A 22,140-nucleotide genomic window follows, 5' to 3' on the forward strand; every position below is an offset into this window, starting at 1 on the left:
AATTCTACAAAAATTAAGAAATGAAAATAAAAGAATAGCTATTGGGAACTCCAAAGGGTTCTTCTACTCTGTCTAAACTGAACGTGGCTTGAGTCCCTGAGTATCCACAGGAGTCTGGGTGTTGAGTTCTTGAGTATTGACAAGGACTCTAGCTGTTGGTTCCATGAGTATCCATGAGGAATCTAGGTGTTGAATCCTTGAGTATAGACAAGGAGTATGGGTGCTAAGCCCTTCAGCATCCACAGGAGTCTGGATGTTGAGCCCTTCAGTATCCACAAGGAATCTGGATGTTGAGTCCCTGAGTATCCAAGAGGAGCCTAGGTGTTGTTTACTCCCTATTGCCATCCTGCTGAGTTACTTATTAAACCCTTGAGAAATGAAGCTGTATCCAGCCCAATGAGTCTATATCCCAAAGTTCCTTTCCTTCATTTTATCTTTTTGAGACACAGTCACACTTTATAACCAGTGTTACCTTAGCCTGGGCAACATTCCTGCCTCAAGCTTCGGAATGCTGATTCTCCCGGGTACACTGTGTGCAAATACAGCTGGCTTTGTGTTTTAGAGATGATCAGACCTAGGCTGAAATCTCAGCAGAGATTTGGAGTTAGGTAAATTATCTTAGTGCCAGGCTTTTAGTCTGCACAGCAGGGTAACAGTACTACTCTTTAGGATGGATGATAATTTACAAGGATGGAGATGCAATTTAATGCCTTTTGTGAGGGTTCACCTTGGTGGTGGCATTGGTAGAGAGTGTACAACTCTGGTGAGTGTGGACAGACTGCACAGCCCCTATTCTAGGTGGCTATGACCTAAACACCTCTTTAGCAACTGTAAGACATTCACTCAGATAAAACTCTCTTCATAGTTATCTAAGCCTAGAATGTTTTACATAAGAATGCAATATTTTTACATAGTTTTAATTTTTTTTTAGCTAAAATAGAATTTCATAATCTCTCTTCCATTCTTCTCCCTCCAAGCCCTTCTACTTACTCCACAGTAGCTTCCTCTGGAATTCATGGACTCCTTTTATCATTGTAGTTATTGATATAATATATAAATGCCACCATTTAATCCATTTAATATCACATGCAAAATGTTTCCAAGAATATGCTAACATGTGAAATGAGGAAAAAACATACTTTTTTTTCTTTCTGCTTTGCTGTCAATGCTTGTTCACCCTGCAGAAAAGAAATCACATAACCCACACTGATGGTGTCCACACACATAGATCATCAAGCCAGCGTTTATGAGACTGCAGCTAAGAAGATGAGACTCTGTAACACGTATGGGTGTCACCACTGACTCTCACATTACATGTCCCAGAGTAACAATTCTTGGGCATTTCATTATGATAAGAAAGCAACTATTTGAAATACATGAATAAGTTACATATTCTTCTAAAAATTTGACATTTTCATATGCAATAACAATGTTCTGTGAACATGTTCACCTCTGTTATTCCCCCACTGTTGTGTTTACCCACCGTCCCAGCTAGTTCTGCTTTCAAATTCTGTTTATTTGCTTGGCTGTTTAGTTTCCTTTTGTCCCCTGACCTTGGAGAAAGGCATGGCATAGGTTTCCAAGTTACAGCTGAACGCTCGATAGTCACTTATTCACAGCCTTTGGAACAGTTGAGTTTCTGTGTGAACCATTGTCCATTGCACATAGAAACTTCTCGTGCAGGGTGACGGCAGGCAGACCAGTCTGTAAGTATAAAAATAAATATTTAGGAGGCAGTTTGACAACTGTGTCTACTTAGCAAAATATTAACAGTAGATCCTTCCTCCTTCTTTAGCCTATGACTTCCCTAGCATCTGACTGGGTTTACAGTACCAGCATGGATGCCCTGAGTGAGATAGAAACTCTTGTAATATGAATTATTTTCCTTTAATCTCTCTTTTATTATAAAGTTAAAAAATTGTGACATTTTATTATTGTGCTTAATCTATGTATATGGGTATTTTGCCGGCATGCATGCGTGTGTACCAGAAATGTTTTGCAGACATGAGTGAAAATAGCTTATACAGCATGACAATCTGTTCTGAAAGGTAGAGATGACTGAAGGTCATTTGAAGGCTGGGGTTTGCTATGCTTTTAAAGTGACCAATGAAGACAGTTCTATCTGAAGCTATTGGAGGAGCTAACATAGAGGGCCTCTGGTGCACAACAAATACTCACACATGGTAGCTGTTATCACAACTAGTTGTCAGGGCACTACAAGGATTGAGCATGGGTGTCAATCGGTACAGCCCAGGAAGTCTGTTTCCTGAGTAAAGATTCAGTTCTGAGGCAGCACAATGTCAAAAAGATGCCGTGGCAGGTTCTCTTTGAAGAAGGTACTGAGTGCAGCTTTGAGGTTCCAAATTTAAACCTAGACTCTTATAGAAAGGAGAAACAATAGCTAAGCCAGTTCAAACAGCAACGGTGAACAGATTAGCAATTTGCATGCACAGGCTGTTTCTCTGGCTAGCGTTAGGCTCTTCTCTCATAGCAGCGCTAGCCATCTGATTGCCTGTGCTTCTTCCTACAGTGTTGCAGTAGTAATTTTGGGGTCCCATGTTACTGGAGTATATTACTAAGGAGAAAGTCTCAAGTGGTTTTTTAGAACATAGACAGAGCTCTTAGGTTTGGGGATGGCTATCATGACAGTACAAAACGTTCTAACTGAGCATTGGAGTCCAGCACTGTTCTTAGTTCTCGCTCATAAGTGGCATCAGATTCTCAGCATGAGGTACTATGTGTGCTCAATAATACACATAACTGAATGTTTGGATGAGAAATTAGAGATTCACCAACTGGATAATGTGCCGACATTTCTCATGCATATCAACCCCGGGCATTATAAATAAACCTTTAAACAATGAATGATTGACTAGGTAAAACAATATTTTTTGATGAGGATAAAAATTATCTTTCTTTCCCGGAGCTAGTCACAAAACATGGATTATATCCCTTATTTAAAAAGACTCTTATGGATTGCTGTGACAGGGCAATGAAAAATGGATCATCTTTCTTTAAATGGAGTCTCCCAAATATAGCTGCTGATTTATAATGCTGATTGGCCAGAATATTGAATAAAATACAAAGTGAGCATTTAAATAATTTTATAATGATAATGATATTAGGTAAATACTTAAATACAAAGTGACACAGCATGCTAGGCTTTTATAGTCTGAAATAACTGGCCAGTGAATGCTATTATTCAATGAAATGCCACAAAATTTTACTTTCAAAATATATAACACTGTCTAAGGTATATATGGTAATATGACTTAGAACATGGGAACTTAAAAATGGAATTTGATTTTATCCCCAGAGTTACTTCAGTTCTGGGATTTGTTTGACTAGGATGCTGAGAAAAGTTGAAAGGTGCTCTGACACTTTAGGAATACACAGCCTTTTTAAACCCCACTGGTTCAGGCATAATGTGTCCATGGAATGGAAATATTCCTCCTTACACCTTTTAAATAACATTTCAGTAGAGATAATATATGTAGGGAATTTCCTCAAGTATTATTTGGCATTTTTCTTTTACTCCTGAGTTGTCACATAAAACATGTCCTTCCCTTTGTGAATACATATTTTCCCTGAAAGCCATTCTCTGTAAAGCTGCATTCTGGAGAGTATAATATCTAGTTTGACACAAGCTTAGAAAGCAATGGACATGATTCCAACTGGGATTACAAATCTCCACACTCATGATTGAAATACATACTCTACATAGTTTCTTTGCCTTCAATTCTAGTACTAATCTGCTGAAATGGCAAGGTGCCTGCTCTCAGGTGATTGGATAGACACCCTGGAGCATAGGTGCCTGGCAATGATGGGCTCAGAGAAATCCTTGACAAAACATTGTTCCTGATAGTTCCTCTGCAGGTCATCTCTCCTGGGTGCATGTTAGGCAGAGTGCTCTCCCTTCCTGTCTGAGGTCATGACTGCAGCAATGTCTTCAGAAATTTCTTCTCATCATTAAAAGCAAAATTCTCAGAACAAGGTGACATTTAAAAGTAGAAACCATAATTGTTTTTGAATCTTCAGGTCTGACTCAGAAGTTTTTAAAAATATTCCTTCCTCAAAGATTTTAAATATCAAATTTTAAGCTTGGATTATCTTCTCAGGAACTAGTTACTTACTATATTGTATTTCCATTCCATTAAACTTGTGACATGAATTAAAAAGCTAAAGCATAACAATACACATATGATATATTCTAGGACATATGTATGCATGTAGACATCTCAGATAGGTATCAATGAATATCTATATATGTAAGTCAATGGTAATCTCACTTTAAAAGCTATTGTGTCTAGAGAGCTTTAAAAAATATGTACCAGGGATTGGGGATATGGCTTAGTTGGTAAAGTATTTGCAACATCAACACCAAGGCCTAAGTTCATATCCCCAGAATACCTACATAAATGCCAAGCACGTGCTTCTAATGATTGAAATGGGAAGTTGGAGACAGGAGGATCCATGGGACTTGCTGGCTAGCCAGGGTGGGTAAAATACTAGGTTCAAGGAAAGATCCTTTCTCAAAACCAAAAGGTAGAAAGTGAATGCAAAGAAATTTGGCAATAACCTTTGGCTTCACACAAATGCCTGTGCACTTATAACCAAAATCATAAATACACAGTCAAATATATTATACACACACACACACACACACACACACACACACACACACACATAAATACATTATACATACATATGCACACAGTAAATAAATAATAACCATTTTATCTTTTCTGCTAAATTTTATTGGAAGTAATATTTCCCATTGGAGTAGCTCAAACCCTTGTTTAGACTTTTGGAGATAGATGTGACAGTAAAGAGAATTGAAACCTAATGGGTCATTTGACCATTAGGAGATGGAAGATTAGACTAAATATTTAGAAGAAACAAAAAGATGAATATAGAATCTCCTCTTATTAATTTATAGTCCTTATTAAGTTTCCACAGATACAGGATAGTGGGCATTGGAGAGAAAACACAAGTTGTTCATTTTATAAGCTAAGCCAAAGGATGTTGCAAAAACACAAAGAAGAATTTCTGTGAGTTTTCTATAGGTACATGAGGGCCACAGAAGGCCATGTAGAATTACCTAGACTTCCAGGAACAGAGCTTCCTTAAGGTTATTACAAGGTTAGCCTTTATCCGGGACCCAGGTTACTCAAGGATTCACAAATCTATATCTCCCTTCTCAGCTTTTATAGTTTGGGAATATAAAAGCTCTCTGGTGCTTTGATACAATATTAAGAAGAAATAAAATAAAATCAAACTCCACTGAATATATTTCTTCTTTCTTGAGAGGTTTAAAATTGATATGTAGCTAAAAAAAAATCACAGAATTATGTTTGTAGTTCAAGTGTGTGTAATAAGCTTTATATGGCTTTACAAATCCTACTGTGACTTCTTCCCAGAAAGAGTAAAGGGTGAATGTGAAACCCTTACAATTTATGTTCTCCTTTTTATGTTGTGAAGAGCATTGACTGAATGTGTTCAGGTAAGGTAGAGATTAGGTTGTCCACCATGCTCAGGAATAGGCCAACTCAACAGCCCCCCTTGTTTTGTTTCACCTCTGTAGCTGTCATAGTACCTAGAAGATGTTTTTACATCAGAATTTTGTGAAAACAGCAAATAGGGTTTTGATATTTATCAAATCCAATATGCTAACTATAATCTCAATCCAGATGAGATTTTTTTTAATTTTGTTTTTATTCATCAGTGTGTGCATGTGCACAAGCACATAAATGAATATACATGTGCATATGGATATGTGTGTGTGCATGCATATGTGTGCCTGTATGTCTATGTGTGTTTGTGTGTGTATATATATAGGTAGTATTTTCAAGAGAAGTTCAGTGTATTTGTAAACTGTCCAGTGTGGGTGCTGGGAATCAAACTCAGGTCCCCTGCATAGCAGTAAAATGCTCTTAAGTGTTGCATCTCTCCAGCTCCATATATTATTATTATTATTTTTAAACACTAATTATTGTGTTGGCTATCACTGCCTACTTGCCATTTCCTCTTTACTTGGAAATAGTTAATGTCGTCAAACCTGTTCAGAATTTTAGGAGAAAAGACTTTTTAATGAATGAGGTGCTTCTCTTGTTTCATGATACTTACACTTTTGGTTTAAGGTTCTTATAATTGAATACCCACAGCCCTTACTGTGTTCATGAAGCCATACAGTGGGCATTTTCATGTACACAACCATTCTTGATAGATTTTCACAGACTTGGTTTATCTTTACAATGCCTTGCGTGCTCTCCAAGTGTGAATGGTTGGCTGCCTACTATAGCTCCTCTGACCCTGTGAGTCTTTGTGCTCTACTTGACCAGCACGTTCCTGCTGCCTGCTCAGCTTTCTGAATGCATCATTGATGTTCTAAAGAAAGGAGGATGGCAGAGGCATGTAAGCATCTTTTGCTGGCAACATTCTCTTTAGATCCAAGACAAGGACATTTTCTTTACTTATCAACAAGACACTAATGAGTTGACATGACCCAACATTCTCCTGCCTCTGTTCCGTTTATTTACTTTCTGTGTTTTTTTTTTTTATGTCTAAGAAGAAGATGGACATATTTGTACTCACAAGCCTGATAAATGAGTCAGTACAATAAGATCTTGACTTTATGTCTCCATTTTCTTAAAGTGTAGTTGTGTTGTTATAGAAGCCTATATCTGCCTATCTTACTGTCAATATTTTTCAAAAGCTGGATCTATTCCAACTAGAAAAAGAAACCCAATTATTATTGTGACCAAAATTATTGGAATCATTCTGATTTTCAAATAACTTTTGAGAGTTGTACATGGCACTCCAGGGTTTCTCATTAAGATCTGCTCCAACATGTGAGAAATACAAAGAAACATGTGGGAATAATTCATAAGGCATTTATGTGCCGTATAATCTGGTTTTATAAATTCATGAAACCAGAGGTTTTTCTGGGAATAATTTTCACTGATTAACCTTTAGGTCAATTTGTTATTTTTGTATAACCAACCATGACTTGCTTTCATATCTTTAACCTCTGATTCTTCCAGTTGATTAATTTCTAAATAGTTAATTACTTGATAAATATAATATAATTTCTTCTAGCTATCTTGCAGTTCGGTGGTTGTTTTAACAACAAAATATCACTTGAATGTAGTTTCTATGGAATTGTCTCCTTTACATCTTTGTAACAGAGGATAAATGCTATCTTTTTTGATATGATAGATGGAGTATTGACAAAGTCTGTATAGACCATGACATGTCAGTGTGTGTAGTGATGAATTATTTTTAAATAGAGAAAATAAAAGAGATACTGGCCAGGCTGTTGTGAAAAATCTACCGATTTCCAGTTTAGGGCCAGTATAAGAGAGTGTGTTTTCATCAGTGGTCAAATCTTAGAATGAGCGAAGGTAAGAAACACTTCTATATTCAGACATTAAACTAATTAACTGAAGAAAACTAAGCTGACATCTTAAATATTAAAGCTATATTGCTTTGTTTGAAATTTATTGTTGTGTCAAAAAGCTGTCAAAACTTTTCCTTTTCATTTTGTTTTACTAATGTACCACTAGCTTTCACACTGATCTAAGGAACAATAGAATGACGGAATAGGGTCCAGATATAGTAAAATAGAGTTAGATTTATAACTTAAATTCAGCATCGTCTATTTAGGCCAAACTGACATTTCACTAAAAGCCCAGTGGAGAGACCATATTTATTTACTTCAGAGTGCTGAATCAAGTCAGTGAAAGGTGATTTGTAAATTGCTTCTTCAGTGAACTTGAATAAATAACTCACAAATCAATGTGTTACAAGGATTTGGTAACCAGCCCATTTCGTTTGAAGCCGTATTGCAGCCTATTGATCTTTTCCTCTGGATGTTGTTGGACAGGCCCTGTTGGAGTAGATACAGACTATACTACCTACCTGCCAAGAACAGTTCATTTAAAAAAGACAAGAAATGCAATTAGCATTTGTTTTTTAAAAATCCTTCTTGCCAGCACTGTGATGCTGGGGACCAAAGAAGAGAAACTATTGCTATGGAGCAGGTGAGGTAGAGGACACTGGGCTCTTCCATTTTGCTTTTCATGGAAAACATGAAGTAAGTACATGATGAAGAAGAGGTATTCCCCAGAGCTTGTGTTACCTGCTTTTAGGATAACAAGCTTGCAGTACTTAGAACTGAGGCTGCACAAGCTTTTTCTATTCCCCCTTACTAAGCTTAAACCACATGGAACCTGGATTTGGATAGAATGCAAATATCTATGCTGCAGTATCCTTGTGGATGAGTTAAGATTCTCTTGTGGGACCAGAAGAGGAAGAGGAACCAGTTATATCCAGGAACTCTCAATGATCTAAAGTTCACTGATACACCAGGTTGGATTGCTAATGAGCTCCAGGCATCTACGTGCCTCTGCACACACCTATGCCCCAACACAGGGGTCACAGACATGTGTCATCATGCTCAGATTTTATTTGAATACTTAAAGTCAAAACTCAGGTTCTCTTACTTGCATGAAAGACATTTTACTGACTGAGACTTTTCCCCAGGCCCCAGAACACTAATTTTAAAAATAGTCTTTGGTTCCATATTCTGTGCCTTCAGGCATCACATTCCATTGCTTGTGAATAGGAGTTGGGGAAATAAGAGGGAAGAGATAGGTAGTTCCGTGTTCTAATAATGTGTGTATATTTTATTTCTGCTGATCACAGACAGAAGGGTTTTATTCCTTCCATGCAAAAGTGTTCTCTGGCATAAGGTAAAAAAGTCCAGCTAAACCTTTATTAATCTCTTCCCAGAAACACTCCTAAACAGTGCTATGAAACACTACCTCTGTGCTTTCTTCATTCTGTGCCAGGTCATGAAGCAAAATTTAGAGTTAAAGACTAAACATGAAACTTCTAGATTTGTGATGAATAAGGAGTGTTTTTATTCAGTAGGCCATAAAAAGAACACCTGTTTGGAGTTGACAGCAGGCTTTTGAATTCAAGTCTGTCTGAATTCTGTTCTATATTTCCTCCCGACCTAGTAAAGTCATAATATTTGTCCTTCCCGCTTTATGGCACTGAGGAAATGTTTGTTACCACTGGAAAAAAATGTGTGCACCGACATCCCTGATACACATGAACTTTTTATAAATGTGATGTTTTCTATTTGGGGTGAACTTTACAAATAACCAAATTATAACAATGAACATCTTTATTGTATTTCCCTTTCAATCTGTCATGCTACATGAACTCATTGAATATTTCAGCTTCATAGAAGAGTGTAGAAAATACGGTAGAGAGTAACACCAGAAAGATAGTAGAAAATCAAGCCCCAGATTCAACTTCCTCATTGAATACACTGCCCCACCACATACCACCCAATACCTTTTATGAGGAATTCACAGACTGCCTGGGAAATTCCTGTGTCCAGGATGGATCAGACACATGGAAGCTAGTAATGAAGATATTACCTCAACCCATTCCAGGTACGTCACATAGGATCTAAAAGAAAGCCTAAACTCCCAGCATATCTGGGGAAGGAAAGACTTGGGTTTCACACAGAGTGGTCCAGATCTTCTCTGAGGTCATTCAGAGTACTTTCATCTCACCTTCATTCATTTCATTTCACCTCACCTTCTTCAGAGCAGGGGAGGGATCCAGCATCTTCTAAATGCTTAGTGGATGGTTAGATTAAATATTATATTTAAATTTATGCACAGTCAATGTAGCCTCATACTCTTTCAGTGCAAAGAGAGTGGCTACAAACTCTCTGCTCTTCCTTGGGAAAACACTTGAGTCATAATATCAAATATTCTGACATCTCCTAAGCTTAATTCTATTGTAAACCTTTGTTCAAGTGTGAGGTGACTGGGAAACAGAGAGAAGGAAGATGGCGGTATAACTGGCAGTTTGTAGAGTGTCTCTGCTTAGCACAGCCCTAAATTAATGGACAAAAGTAGTCATCGCCTATGTTTTCCATGGGAAGGAAAGAATTAGATAATACAACCTATGTGCTCATATTTCTAGGGGATGGCCAAAAGAATGATTTCTGTCATGCCTGTCTCAGAGTACTGTCTGGGGTTTTCATAGGGTATATGCTTAGGACCCAGTGACTAAAGACAGACCCACTTGCTCTATCATGTAACTGCTGCCCATGGCTCCTTGTGACTTAGGCATGAGTAGAGTGAATGGGGGAAAGATGTTTAGATTCCAGTTTTCCCTGAAGACAAACAAAACTGCAAAGTTTCAGTAGTGTGACTTCCTGTGGTTTCTAAGGCATACCTTCAGTTTCAGGGATGCCTCATGCTTCACAAGCCAGGAGACTTCTGAGAACAAGCTAGCATGAAGGTTTGAGTTGTCCCCATCATTTCTGGCTAACTTGATGTGTTTCTTCTCCTGAAGTACTGTCCTCAAGACTGTAGCAAACCCTGTTTTGTCTACTGTCTAGGTTGTGGTATAAAATATTAAGAAAAGTGAAGATATAAGGAAATAGTCTCAATCATAGGAACAATATGTTACTAGAAAATGATTCTAATGTAATAATGTAACAGTTAATTCAGAATAATCATTTAAAATGTCCCCAATCATGATAAGAGAGCAAAACATGCAATATTGTGAAAATTTCCACAAAGACAAAATAGTAAACATGCCCGATGCAAATCCCAAAGCTCCAAACTACAGTCAGAATGAAAAAAGGTGCACTATAGTAGCTTGGAGCCAAGTAGAACAATATCAAAAGGATCACTGGAAAACAGGCAATTGCAAGTTATCCAATTAAAAGAGTTCTGGGTTATGACTCAGTGAATGAACTTTGGTCTAGAATGATTATGATTACTCAACCTCAGTATCACAGAAACAAACTTTGAACTGATCAAACAGAAGAGAAAGTTTAGGGGACATATATGCTTCTGAGGTAACTATACACACACTGGTGTTACATGATATGGAAATACTATATGTGGCATTAGCAACAAAACTTAGAGGAAGAGTGATGTGTTAGAACGGTGGTTTGGATGCTAACAGAGAGTAAAAGCATATATGCTTGTGTGTGATTACATTTGTTATTGGTTTACAGAAGACTACTTTAAGTCAGCCTGTTTATGTAAGTTGTATGGAAGTCATAAAGATACCTACAGAAGGTAATCAGAGGAACATAGGGGAACTGAAGCCTAGCAATGCAACTTGAAGTCTGAAAAAAAGGCAACGGAGCAAACAAAAGCACAAGACAAAGAGAACGCCAATATTAAAATGTCATGTGAGATTCCTTCCCTAGTAGTTAAAAATGTAAAACAAATATGGCTCCACCACTCAAAAATGGAAAAACCAAGGCCCACCGGGTGTGGTAGTGCAAAGTTTTAATTCAGCATTCAAGACACTGAGGTAGGAGGTTTGCAAAGCTGAGTACAGCTTCGCCTACATAGTGAGTTCACACCCCTGAACCTGTCTCATAAGACAAACAAGAACAAGCGCACACCATAGTTCAGTGGTTCCTAATCATCCCTTTAATATAGTTCCTTATGTTGTAGTGACCCCAAGTCATAAAATTATTTTCATTGCTATTTCATAACTGTAATTTTGCTATGAGGAATCATAATGTAAATAACTGATATGCAGAGTATCTGATATGTGATACCTATGATTATCCCAACAAGGAAATGCAAATAAAATAAAATACTATTCTGTAGATGCAAAATTGTGATAGTATACAAGTCATAGAAAAAATACTTCCCTTTTTTTCTCAAAATTTAAACCCTTAAATGGCCTCCATAAAAACATAATGTTCACACATTAGCAAGTGATTAATCAAGAACTAGTTTTGGCAAGATAAGCATTCTAGATACATTGTGCTGCAGGTGTAGCTCAGCTGATGCTTCATATCCAGATACCCAGAGCAGTACTGCACAGAAATTCAGTGACTGGTTCAGATGGAGAAGGCTTCTCACTGCACTTGGTCATTCTGTCTGTTGCTCAGCAGAGGCAGAGAACTTGGTCTGCTTCCAAATGGCTTCCTTCAGAGTAGCTTTCATGGACATCAGCATTCTACGGTTCTGTCATGTTTTATCCTAAGGCAAAAATATGGAAGGCTTTACCTAGAACAAATAACTTTTATCCTGTAAAGCCAGAGCCAGCAGGAGCACAGATAACCCTAACATTAATGTTTTACCAAGTCATTATTCTGGTAACAAATATGTTGCACTGGGATCATTTAGTTAATGACATTTGTTTTAAGAATAAGCATTAAGAGAGCAGTTCGGGAATAATTAATTCAAGAATGCCTGGGCACATTCAGCCTAGGAGATTACTGTTCTATCTAGGTAGGGAGAATTCTGCAAGCATTTGCTAATTCACCTCTCCCAGAAAGTAAATCAAAGAAAACTGATTCTATGTTTTATAAAATAAAATACTTTTAGGTTACACCTGATCTATCTGTTCCTTTATTGCTTTTTAAAACTTCAGGTTATGGGACAAGAAGAAAAAAAACCCTGAGATTCTAGAAATGCCTGTCTTGTATTGCCCGGGGAAAGAGAACACGTGGTGGGAAGATTGTGAATGTCTGTGAAGGCATTTTTATAAAAAGAGGGGCGGGAGCAGCAGTCCTCAACCACTCCATTTCTTTATCTTGTTTCATCTTGTTGTGTGAGTGTCTTAGTTTGGGTTTTACTGCTGTGAACAGACACCATGACCAAGGCAATTCTTATAAAGACAACATTTAAGTGGGGCTGGCTTACAGGTTCAGGGGTTCAGTCCATTATCATCAAGGTAGGAACATGGCAGCATCCAGGCAGGCATGGTGCAGGAGGAGCTGAGGGTTCTACATCTTTATCTGAAGGCTGCTAGCAGAATACTGACTTTCAGGCAGCTAGGACTAGGTTCTTAAAGCCCACACCCACAGTGACACACCTACTCTATCTAACAGGTCCACACCTTCTAATCGTGCCACTCCCTGGGCCAAACAAAGCCAAACCATTACAGTGAGGTTACTGCTGATTCTGCCTCTTGATATAACCTTGAGCAAACCATGACCTTTCCTGCTGCACACATATGTGAAAAGCACCCTTGCCATTTCAAGAGAGTAGCCATAGTTTTGTTTCTTCCCAGTCAGATGCTACGATTTTATTTCAAGATAATTTTATTGCAAGTCTACTCAAATTGGCTTCCTATAATGGGAAGTAAGGAGTCACATGTTTTGATATCTTTTCTCCCAATTTAGACAGCTCATCACCTATTTAACAGCTTCTGATGCTTCCATGGTTGGCAAATTAACTGAGACCAGATGAGCTCCGATATCAATAGAGGCAAAAACAATGATCAGAAGAAAGCTTTCAAGATGAATTCTTGAATTAAAGATGTTTGAATACTCATTATTTTGGTCTTTGCAGGGAACTTCAGCCCTTAGGTGAATGAGGCAGGAAGATCTTTAAGGCTAGCCTGAGTTACATAGCAGGATTCTCTCTTGGAAAGTAGCGTTGTCACTTTGCAATGGTTTATGTCATGTGTTCCTATTTTTACTTCCCTCAAAAAAACAAAACAAACAAACAAACAAACAAAAAACATCTGGCTACCTTCATCAATAGTCCCCTTGAGAGAGGTAACATCTTTCAGCAATTCCTGTAGGAAACATGGATGTTTTTGTTCTCATAGATAAGCACTAGAAGATTCTGGCAAGTTAATCACACAGGGTTGTTCCTTCTAGGCAAGAAGTGACACATCTGTTATCTGCCCAGGAAGCTGGGAGTGGATGTGTTTCATAGCCTCAGAACCTTCGTGCTATATGGATAGCTAGAGGCTATTCTAGCACTAGATCCCAGGCCCTAACTATAAATTTGCTTTTTCCAAGTCATCTCTAGGTCTTACCTTGTTGGACTTTACAAAGACTTTAGATGTCATCATGCCTGATCTATATTTAGCTTACTTTGTTCCTCAAGGAAATTTACATATGCTTTGTTGTGCACATGAAATTGAGTTAATTATAACCAGAAAACTTTTCACTAAAATATATTATGTTTAAACTTGCCTAAAATAACCCACTCAGGGTAAGACTCTGGAAGTTTGAACCAACACTGGGTATTGAGTTGTCTTAAACAGAACTCCCTCCTTAACTTTCCAGGGTTGTCACACTGTTGTCCATGGAAGTCTCAGAGAGTCCCTCAAATTCCTTTTTTTAAAGTCTCTGAAGCTGCTCCCTCTAAGAGACAATTCCAGATTTTTCCATCAAGGACTCTCATTTCAAAAAGGCATCCATATTCTCTTTAAAGGAAAGCCTACTTCGTCCCCAGGAGCCCTTCTTGCCATTCCCCAAGAAACACTTGAGTGCAGACACATGCCTACTATTCCACTTCTCAAGTAGGTAGCCAGTCCAGTGTTGTAAATCATGACTTTTTAGACCACCAACCTATCACGTCTCTCCATGTCAAATCCAAATCACAATATCATGTCTTCTGAGGGATGCCTGAGAATGACAACTTCCTAATAATTGAGGGAGGAACACATTTTGGGGAGATTTTTACAGAAAACACAGCTCCCTACAAAAGCCCATCTTTCTTAAAATGCCTACACATGGTAAATGTAGATAAAGATTCGCTTTTGATTCCTACTATTTAGCAGTGGAGGTTTGCTCTATCTCAGTTAGACTGTGATCACTATATTTAGTCCTAAGTCCCAAATATAATGACACATGACCATGCACGATTCTTTTTTTGCAGTTACAGTTTAGCACAAATAGCCAACAAATTCTGAAAACCATTTGATGAAAAAAATTCTTGTTTATGAAAGGCCAGGCAGTATAGCTCAGCTCACTCCTCAGCTCCACTGAGAAGGTGGCAATCAACTGCATTGTTAGCAGTGTTTCATCTCTGAGGCTTGTCTTACGGTTTCCAATACTTTCATCCTTATTTAAAAAAAAAAAAAAACCTTCCTATTTACGAAATCCATAATTCAGGTAATTTAATAGTAAACAGATAGGTCTCAGTCATTTTTCTTTTCAGTTTGCATTGACAATTTGGCCAGGATCTTAATTATCTTTCTTTATATCTTCTCAGCCATCTTCATGGGTGTTTCCCTTCTGAGCTTGCAAACACCCTTGCTTCCCCTTTCTTCTCTCACTCCTTCCTTGCATTCCTCCCTTCCTTTCTCCTCCTCTCATTACTCTTTTCTATATGCTCTAGATATTCATCATTGCATGCTGAGTATAATAATGGCTGTCTCTGCACTCCATAAAGACCCACACTTGTCCTTGATTATAGCTACTTCCTTATTTCTTCATTTTTTTTAAAAACTAGTACTCTTTGCATGCTTCATATTCTATAGTCCTAAATTCTCCTTCTTCATTTTTTTTGGTCACCTGTTATGGAGTACAAGTATGTGATTCTTATTCCTCTTAGCTAGGGTAGTTTATCTGTGTCAATATGCTCATTCTCTCTCTCAGTGTCCTAAAGGTACTGTTCACCTGACATGTTCAATGACCACAGAATATGCCTCTCAATCCCTGGATCAGCCTTATCCTCTTCAGCGTTGGGCCCATATAACATATGACAAGTAACATAGCGTTCCTTGGAATGTCACCATTCCAAGATCCTTTTTTAACTTGAAGATGCCCATCAGCAATGAACACAGTGATGTTAGGAGAAAAGAAAAAAGAAAAAAGAAACCTCCGTCAACCAAGAACCCCCTTCAATTAGCATATCCTTCTGCTTCTTCACAGCCAGTTTCTTGTGAGTAACTTTAGAGCTTCTCTTTCTAATCTCTGTTTACTCTGAAATGTTTTCTTCGTTTGGCTTTTGTTATTAATTCTCTCCATACTCTGTTTCTTGCCAATGTTCTTACTACTGAGTCTAGAGAGCTGCATTTTTTAGTCTACATGCTATGTTTTTCTTGGCAGTATTTAACATTATTAAGTACCCCTTGCTTGTGGAAAGCATCCTGTCTTTTGTCCTCATCTTTTTCTTGCACCTTTTTCTTCCATCTTGATGTTCTCCCGCATGTCTTCAGACTCTCTCTCCATGGCCATCCAATCCCCCCCCCCTTAGTCTGTGCTCTGTGTATTTTCTTCCCCAAACTTTAGTCATTATATAAAATTCCCTCACATTTATGTTCCTCTTAGATGGCTATTCTGATCTCTAATTTCCTATGGAACCATTGAATTTTTGTCTAAATGATGGAATGCTTCCATCTTTCAAACTTTTAATTCATCTTGCTTGTCCTTGGTCAGTGAATGATACCATGCTTACACTTGATTGCATAGTCTATTTGCCTGGCTTCCTTTCTCTCAAACCCACATCCAGTTATTCCAAAAACTTAAATGCTGCACTAAACTTTGCCTAGATCTCTATTAGTCTCTAGCTTTGAAACTAACTTTGGCTATCTAGGACTTTTTCTTGGCTTACTACAGCAGCTTGCCATACACCTGCCTTCTAGGCGTACCTAATAATGTCTCTGTAGTTTTCTATGAGACATGTCTACCCCTCACTGCATGGGAGTGACCCTCCATGGCCCTAGGTTTATTATAAGACATCATTCTTACTGACACTGAAAGATTCAGAGTTTTGGCTTAATTAGTACCTTGTTCTAGGAAACTTGGAATGAACACTAAAAGTTGTAAACTGTTTATTAAATATTTTAAATGGGTATTTTGCATGTTTGAAAGTTGTATGTTTAGTGTCTTTTACCGCAATAAATATAAAACGAGGAACTTAACTCAAGGAGAGAAGCACTAGAACTATGTGAGGTGGAGAGAAGTTAAGGGATGAGTAGGTGATGTGACTGCTGATGGCTTTAAGTTTTTTTCCTTTATCCCTTCAAGAAGCTATACCAGTCTTCAGCCTGTATGGTTTAGCCCCAAGGCTATAATTTTACGTAATGGATCAGAGCTTCCTAGTGGGTGGGCTGAAAATGTGTGCTTTGATATTAACTCCTGGAACCCAGGAGCAGTTTTAGTCCCCAGGCTGATTGGTTCTTGCCACAAGCAGCCTCATCTGTCTTCCCCAGGCTGCTATATAACTATTATCATTTCTCTATGGAAAATATTGGAAATACCACAATCCATAATTAATAGATCTCTTCCTTCCATTTAAGTCAGCTCAAGTGAGATTCTGTTGCTTGCTATGGAGTATGTGAACCAAGTTATCTCTCTAAGAATGGATTTGAGCTGGATTTTTCTTCGTTATAAAATTATATACCTTTTAAAAAATGTCTTGGAGATTTGGTTCAAGCTCCTCAAGGTAACATTGCCCTCAAATCATAATATTTTTCCCATTTCTAGCCATTACCCATAAATATCTTTAAAGTCTTTATTAGCATCTGTCCTTACATATCCAGTCCATTAAAAAAATCTAACAAGTATTCTTTAGGAATACTGAATTCTTAACAATTTTTGAAAAATTCTCAATACAAGTTATTCTTGTCTTGCATGGTTCTTTTTCATATAGAGTTAATGGCTTTTCCTATTGAAATCTTAGCCATGGAGATCTGCCTTCAGAACTGGATGTGGTAGCTCAAGAATTTAATCTCAGAACTCGAGATAGAGGCAGGCAGATCTCTTGAGTTTAATGTCAGTCTCGTCTATAGAGCTGAGTTTCCAGACAGCCAGGGCTACATAGAGAAACTTTGTCTTGGAAAAAAATCAGTTCAGTTGGTTCCCATTGAACCATGAAACATTTTAAATTTGTCAAGTGAATAATTTGAGTACTTTATTAAATTTTACTTTACGTTATATTCAATACTCAGTCAGAAAGAGTAAACTTATTGAAGGTGAAATCTTTGTCACACTAATTTTTGTAGTATTTAGTCCTCAGTGAAAACATAGAACAAAATGAGATGATAACAACATTTGGAACTTTTGGGTTTACTTTGTGTTAGCTAATTTTCACTGGTTATGTTATTGTGTCAGTCATTAGACTGACAGCTAATTACTACTGAAATCATTACCGTAATCTTCTTAATACTTTAAGGCAAGATATAAATGACATAAATTTGCCAGGATGGAGACATGTGCTTGAATCATCCCTGCCATCACTTGGTAGCTACATTTGAACTTCATCTCTCTGAATCTGCTACATGCTTATATGTTATGTAATAAGGTGGTTATATCCTTGTAAGGAACATACAGTATTTATGCACAAATTGCTAGCTACCAATAACCTCTCTGTTTCTTAACCACTTTAATCTGCAGACACTCTATATTGAAGTGACTTGAGTGTCTAAATATTTAGGAGCTACTATAAATATGGTCAGAAAAGAAGGTCTTTATGTGGGGCTCTTAAATAACTGAGCTAGTATTGATATACAGTGTGCCATGACTCAAGTCTGGTCATGGATTTGAACCTACATAGGAAGTTCAGAGTCACAGAGGCAGATAACGCAAACTCTACTTCATCATTTGTATTCAGTTTTAAAATTACAATTATTTACTTGTTTGTGCATAGGGGAGGTGCATGCAGTTAGTGATTAGAGGACAATTTGCTAGAGTTTGTTTTCCCTATCGATCTTGTGTGACCTGGAGATTGAGCGTGTGGCATCAGACTTCATAGCAAGTGCCTTCCAATAGCTGCTATTTCACTGGTCCTCAGCATTTCTTTTTTTCTTTTTTTTTAATTAGATATTTTCTTTATTTACATTTCAAATGTTCTCCCTTTTCCGGGTTTCCCCTCTGAATTACCCACTATCTCTTTCTCCCTCTTCCTGCTCCCCAACCCACCCTGGCATACCTCTACAATGGGGCACAAAACCTTCACAGGACCAAGGGCCTCTGGTAGACTAGAAACATTTGGTATATATCTAATTCGATGATGCCTTGATTATCATGTGTAATAAGAATTACAGAAGTGTCACGCCCGCCTCAACCAGCAAGAAGCGACCCGAGCTCTTTCTTTTAGCAGTTTATTCAGGAACCTTTTTAAACAGTGTTTCTCCTCCTGCTTCTCCCTCCTGCTTCTACTGCTACTTCTGTTTCTCTGGAGCCATTACTTAAGCCCCACCTTCCTGCCTCTAAGCCCCGGCCATTAAGTACTCCCAAGCTTAGCCAATCCCAATGGACTATGTAGCAAAAGCGGATAGGTCATCAGATGTGGAAGCAACCAATGGCAGCAAGCTTAGCCAAATGAGGGCTTGTTTATGAGACCACTCACTCTCCGGGCGCAGCTGAAAATGGCTCTCCACACAAAAGAACACCCATATTTTGGAAAAATAATAATTTATTATGCTTATTGATCACATAAGGGATTAAGAACGGATACAAAAGCAATAGCTTACCCTTTCCATTCAGAATGTATGGGGCATCAATTAGTAAGACTAGAGGCTGGAGGGTCCTGAATGCTGCCTCATACTGTCAGCTATGATCAGCTATCAGGTGGCCAAGTCAGTTTCCCCTCATGTGAATTCTATATCAATGTTCCATGTAGACTCAAGACAAAGAGAAAACATGAGAGAGAAAAAGAAGAGATAAAGACCTCATTTCTTTATCAAAGCAGTGTCACACCATGTGAAAAGCAGATAAGATGTCCTGTTCAGCTGTCTCTGGACTTCCCACTGTGTCACAAGGCAGACGTAGCTACACCTGGATTTTTCTGTACCTGTTATTAATATCATCAAAGATACTTTGTAAGTTGTCACTTCTGAGGTATAAAATAATAAGAGCAAAGTGGTTCTTTGGACAAAATTTAAGATAACCTATCTAGTAATTGTTCTTAGTATAATAAAGATTTCATTTCAAAACAGACAAAATGATAGAGAAAGGGAAAAGATTTTATACCTTTTTTATTCATTACGAATGAGGTATTTCAAAAGTAATATTATTTTTATCAAAGATGTCTCTAATTCCAGTTTTATTTTTCCAGGACTCTAGTTCTGTCTTCAGACTACTTTTGGTTATTAAATGAAACAAAAGAGCTAAATTTGCTTTTTGGTTTTTAGTTTAATACCATTTTTTCTTTACCCCAAAATAGTTTTTGTCTTTAAATGAAAATGTTAAAGATCTCACTCTTCATCTTTCTAGAATGTATGCCAGAGGATGAAGTAGAGAAATATACTTTTAGAATCTCAAACTCTAACTCTCATCTCGATAGAGTGTCAGACAAATACATACTCCAGAGCTCACTGCTCAGCCATTGCTTTTTTTTCTTTCTTTTTTTAACCTGTGGAAATAATAATAGTTATTATTATATTAGTGTATATAATAATAGTTATTACATTATATTATTGTATAATATAATAATTATTATATTGTTACATATAATAATAATTATTATTTACTACATTTTTACATCTAGATCACAGTTTCCCTCTATCCTCTCCTCTAAGTCCTGAACCCCTCCTCCCCTCTACCCACCTGCATCTGTTTCTCCTCCAGTTCTTTTCAGAAAAAGGCACATCTTCCAGGGATAACAATAAAACACGGCACATAAAGTTGTAGTAAGACTAGGCACCTTCCTTCATATTAAGGTTGGACAAGGCAAACACCCATATGAATATCATGTAATGTCTACTATGTACTTAAATTTTTTCAGTTCAGGACTAGAGATGCTATGCTAAATACTAAAACTTATGGATAGAATGACTTGAATTTACTAAAGAATTGAAATAATATTTATAGAACTTTCTTCATATCTGGATTGCAGAAATAGTTAGGGGGTTTGTGATCACACATGTTGTGATGGAAGGACACTATGAACATTCTGTTTTTCCTTGACTGAGGATAATAAACCCATGGACATAGCTTAGATATTGGTAGAGGAAAATTATAAAATTAAACAGATATATAAGAAGTACCAATGACTGGGGAGAGCCAAATGAAACACTACATGGTTAACTTGACTTTAAGATGAATAATTGAGCTTTAAGATGCCAGAGAAGTTAGCATATTAGGAAACCCAGAATGGAGGGGTCAGAGGTCTAAATCAAATTGTTAACCAGAAGCACAGCTCTTCAACAACGTTAACAGCTATGGCATTTGGTTTGTATGGAATGTACTCAGATTTTCAAACATTTGTCAAGTGAAGGCTTAAATAGAGATGAGTGTATTGATGACAAAAGTCACCTTTGAATATCTAGGATGATGCCACATCACTACATTTCTGACATTCTTAAGTCTATGATCTAGGAGAATATGGAATTTCTAGATGATTTATGACATATTTTGTCATGAAATTTATTGCACGATGGAAAGAACATTTATCTTGTTGCTTAGCTACAAACTTCTTGCTAGCTAAAATCTCTATATATTCACCATACCCAATGCATGACATGATAAAGATCTCATCATAATGACTTGTGAATAACTTTTGAAATTACCTTACATAAGAGATAATAGCCAGAAAAATATGGTAAGCCTGTAGATATAGATACAATAGGATGCGCAAGCTCAAAGTGAGAAAAATCAAATAGAAAAACAATATATGAAAATTCTACTTTTCAGCTATAAAGTAATAAGCCAATACAAAACTGGCAGCAGACACCATCCTTTAACTGCAGGACAGTTCTTACACCAAAAGAAGAGAGTTCTCTTCTGTTGCTCCCAATAATTTTAATGGCATGGCTTTATTTCTTTTTTGATGACTTTGTTTGATGGGTTCAAACCCAGGGCCCCAGCACATAGCTGGGCAAAACTCTATTGCTCATCTATAGCCATGGGGCTTGTGCAGCACATTTTTAACTGACCTCAAAAATTTCATGCAAAGGAAACAAATGTATTTTTAAAAAAAAACAAAAATACAGGTATGAGAGGATTTAATTTCCTTTTAACTCCTTGTTTCAGTTTTATATTATTATTATTATTATTATTATTATTATTATTATTATTATTATTTCTTTAAAAATTTTAGTAGCCCTTAATGGATTTTGTTCCTAATCAGCTTTCACAAAGCAATATAAAGACAGGATTACAGGGCACACATATCACAGAAACGGGTCTCTTTGTCCCATAGCAATAGGAGGGGAGATATTAGAAAATTACAAATTTAAAATTGTAATGATCATTCTATGAAGCATCGCAAGGTAATTACACAGCAGAACTAATTACTCTTCAGTCACTTTATACTTTTAACAAATGATTTATGTTTCAAATGATTGCCTGTCTCCAGTTAGTTGTTTAGCAACCAAACTAGAGTAAAAATAATTTGAAAACACAAATCTATAGCACATCAGCTCTGGTCTCACAAGGTGCACTGC

General features: G+C 37.2%; 1 long non-coding RNA gene across 1 annotated transcript; it reads right to left on the reverse strand.

Moving 5' to 3' along the window:
• Positions 1-1,119: 1,119 nt before the first annotated feature.
• Positions 1,120-13,434, reverse strand: LOC116092030. The gene is made up of 4 exons (XR_004119151.1): positions 12,711-13,434; positions 6,127-6,387; positions 2,179-2,378; positions 1,120-1,704 (listed from the first exon to the last, which is right to left on the reverse strand). It is a non-coding gene; the product is annotated as an uncharacterized LOC116092030 (long non-coding RNA).
• Between the last annotated feature and the right edge of the window lie 8,706 nt (positions 13,435-22,140).

Source organism: Mastomys coucha, unplaced genomic scaffold, assembly GCF_008632895.1.
Source record: "Mastomys coucha isolate ucsf_1 unplaced genomic scaffold, UCSF_Mcou_1 pScaffold15, whole genome shotgun sequence".
Taxonomy (NCBI): Eukaryota; Metazoa; Chordata; class Mammalia; order Rodentia; family Muridae; genus Mastomys; species Mastomys coucha.